This window comes from Callorhinus ursinus, unplaced genomic scaffold (assembly GCF_003265705.2).
Source record: "Callorhinus ursinus isolate GAN/ISIS: 27379988/994484 unplaced genomic scaffold, GSC_fseal_2.0 scaffold3, whole genome shotgun sequence".
Lineage (NCBI taxonomy): Eukaryota > Metazoa > Chordata > Mammalia > Carnivora > Otariidae > Callorhinus > Callorhinus ursinus.
Window position 1 is genome coordinate 42683069 of NW_027397065.1, and position 3757 is coordinate 42686825.

The 3757-nt window shown below is 46.4% G+C and overlaps 1 pseudogene; it reads right to left on the reverse strand.

Annotated features, from left to right (window-relative positions):
- Nucleotides 1-956: 956 nt before the first annotated feature.
- On the reverse strand, nucleotides 957-1823 carry LOC112820389 (ferritin heavy chain pseudogene; annotated as a pseudogene).
- Between the last annotated feature and the right edge of the window lie 1934 nt (nucleotides 1824-3757).

Genomic DNA, 3757 nt, shown 5'->3' on the forward strand with positions numbered 1-3757 from the left:
AGGTTGCTATGAGGACTAAGTGATACCATGTTTGCAAAGCTCCTAGGAAGTACTAGTCATTATAGTTACAAAGCCCAACACGACTGGAAGACATGATTATTATGGCCTCCCCTTATCCTGTAGCTTTAAAATGCCAGCTTCCCTAATCTTCCACCCTGCAAATCTGCAACTTCGGGTTTTGAATTTGGACTTAGAGAAGGTTAATGCTGAGCAGGTTTCCCCTCGGCTTTATAAGTCAGGCGTGCTCTCCATGAGGGCTGTGCTCTGGAAGCAGAAAGCTGGGAGGTGGCCAAGTCAGACATGAATTGGAACTCAGGAAGGGGAAACCTGGTTCTAAATCCCCTGTCAGGTGGAAAAGGGGCTGTGTAGAGTGATGTGACCCTCGCAGCACCTGGTCTCCCATTGTGTGGAAGAGGCCGATCAAGCTGTGGATGAGCAGGAGGCAAGCAACCCAACTACATCCTGGTCCCCACCGGACCTGGGGCACCAGGGCCTTCCCAGCGAGCTCACTTTGGTCTCCAGAGCTTCCTGGCATTTCCCATTGGAAAGGAAAACGAGAAGGGGCTGGTTAGATAGAAATCCCTCTTCCATATTCATGCAGGAGGAAGGCAGATGTGTTGATTTCCTTTTAAATATGTGTGTCACCTTGACTGTAATTATCTTTTCCCAGTGCAAGTACAAACTGGGGTGGGGTTGAGAGGGAAAGGGTATGAACCTATAATAGAATTCTAAACAAAACAAAACAAAAAACACCTCATCAAACTTTTAGCCAAATACAAACTGCAATCGCTTCCCGGGACTGTTATGGGGAGGCACAACTGTTGGAGAACAGCCTTCAGAGTTTACCGGATGTGGCTTCAGATCCTACAGCCTCCACTTATTAGCCAGTGGGTCTCAGAGCCTCAGTCTCCTTATCTTTTTTTTGGGGGGGGTACCAAATTACTTTATTTGAAGAATGGTACAAATGAAAATAAGTTAAGTAGATGTTTTGGTACAACTTATAGAAAAGGTAAAGGTAACCCCAACATGCATGCACTGCCTTGGTGACCAGGGAAGTCACCCTTGTAGCTATGGGAAGACAGCCTAAGGCTTAGCTTTCACTACCACTGTTTCCCAAGGTGTGCTTGTCAAAGAGATACTCTGCCATGCCAGATTCGGGAGCCCCCATCTTGCGCAGGTTGGTTACGTGGTCACCCAATTCTTTGATGGATTTCACCTGCTCATTCAGGTAATGAGTCTCAGTGAAGTCACACAAATGGGGGTCACTTTTATCAGTGGCCAGTTTGTGCAGTTCCAGTAGTGACTGATTCACGCTCTTTTCCAAATGTAATGCACACTCCATTGCATTCAGCCCGTTCTCCCAATCATCACGGTCTGGTTTCTTGATATCCTGAAGGAAGATTCGGCCACCTCGCTGGTTCTGCAGCTTCATCAGTTTCTCAGCATGTTCCCTCTCCTCATGAGATTGGTGAAGAAAATATTTGGCGAAGTTCTTCAAAGCCACATCGTCGCGGTCAAAGTAGTAAGACATGGACAGGTAGACGTAGGAGGTGTAGAGCTCCAGGTTGATCTGGCGGTTGATGGCGGCCTCCGAGTCCTGGTGGTAGTTCCGGTGCACCTGCGTGGGAGAAGCGGTCGTCATGGCGGCGGCTGAGAAAAGGCGGCGGCGAGCGGCGGCGGGGGCCTTGGAGCGGTCCGAGGGCGCGAGGAAGAGATGGCGGAGGGCTGGCTCTGAACGGCCGGCCTGGGTGGGGGACGAGCGCCGGGTTCCGTCCAAGCACTGTTGAAGCAGGAAACCGCGGCGACTCTCGGTGGAGACTGTCAGTCTCCTTATCTTTTAAATGGGGATAATAATGGTACCGACCTCATGGGTTTCACAGAACTGAAAGAGCTAAAGCATATATTAGCCTAGTGCCTTTAAAATAATGAGCTCTTGAGAAATGCTGGCGGCTTTTATTATGAGGCAGTTGTGAGGGGCAATGTACTCTTTTATGCTGTTGAAATCTTCAGTGATGTTGGGTATTACAAGTCTTTTATGAAATGATGATAGCACATAATAATAGTGGGTTTTGGTGACTTACCTGGCAAAATGAAGGGTTGGCATCCTTAAGTTCGCCCTTTAGGAGCAAAATGTAGATAACAATATCTTCCAGACAATATTGTGAGAATTAAAGGAGAGAGACCCACACAGGTGGGCTGAGCTGGAATTCCATGTTTCTAGCTATAGCAGCTCTATCTTGTAGAAATATAATATGAGCCACATACAGAACTGAAAATTTTCTGGTAGCCATATTAGAAACATCAAAAGAAACGGGTGAAATTAATTCTAAAAATGTTTTTAAAATTTTTCCCACTAAGTCTTCGAATTGGTATGTTTTATACTTACAGCACATCTCAATTTGGACCAGGTACATTTCATGTGTTCAGTAACCACAAGAGGCTGGAGGCCACCCTGTTGAAGCATAGTTCTGGAGAGTATTGGAAACAAAGTTATAGGGAGACTTTGATTTCAACTCTTCCCTTCCCAAGTCTGAATCTTCTAAAAATGCAAAATCAAGGTATGAAAAGCATCTTTCAAATTCACTTTCTTCCCTTTGGAAAGTCTTTTTTTTTTTTTCAAGTACTCAGTTCCTTAGCTGACACAAAGGAAGGTATAGGGCTGTGGGTGAGCCTGGATGTGGGATGTAGATTTTTTCTTTTTGTCTGTGACCAGCAGTTCTAGCAGGAGGGTACTTTCTAATTTTGGAATAATAGAAACCACTTATTAAGTGTCCGGTACAGTGCTAAGTGATTTACGGGTATTGCTTTATTTAATCCTCACAATGACCCTGTGAAATAGGTTCTATTATGCTGTTTTTACAGATGGAAAATAGAGGCTCAGAGAAGCTAAGTAACTTGCCTAAAGTCACACAGCAGGGAAATGGCAGGGAAACTTGATCTCATTGAATTTGAAGTCAGCGTCTATACAGATGAGCTTTTATGCCCTTCTTCATCATTAGCAAATTGCTGAGTTTAGGCTTCAAATTCACCTCTGACTCCCAAGTTGATCTATACAGCCACTCTGAAGCCACAGGTTTCTCAATTTAAAAGGGAATAATAGTCATCACTTTGCAGGGTAATTTTGAGGATTAAATGAGCTAATTTACTTGCAAATCTGTACTGGAAATGGGAAGTGCTTTGTCTCACTATGGGAGTTCTAGTTCTGGGCTTTCACTAGAGGTTCACAATCTGGTTACCATAAATTTTTGTATCCTTTAGTGACAGTCCCAGGAAGTGTGACCCCAGTGCTTGGCACAAAAGGCCAAGAAGTTAGAAAACCTGGGATGAGACCATGGCCCTGCCTGTCTCTGTGTGATGGAGTGCAGTGAGCACTAGGCAGAGTCAGGGCACTCATGTTCCAGTAGGGGCGTCTCCCGGAAGGGCTGAGAATCTCTGGGCAAGTCACTTCTCCGTAAATGATGGGAACAGGACCAGAGAGGATCTGAATTCCTTACCAGCTCTGACCCTTCTCTCTGCACAGCAGAGGACCGCGCCATGCGGCGCGCGCGCGCGCGCGCGCGCACACACACACACACACACACACTGTTTAAAGGCCCAGCTCATCAGCCATGTGACTGCAAATGCGTGCAAAGCTCTGTACACACACACACACACACACACACACGCACACACACACTGTTTAAAGGCCCAGCGCATCAGCCATGTGACTGAAAATGCGCGGGGAGCTCTCTTCCCCAGTGGGCGGAAAACGCAGGGG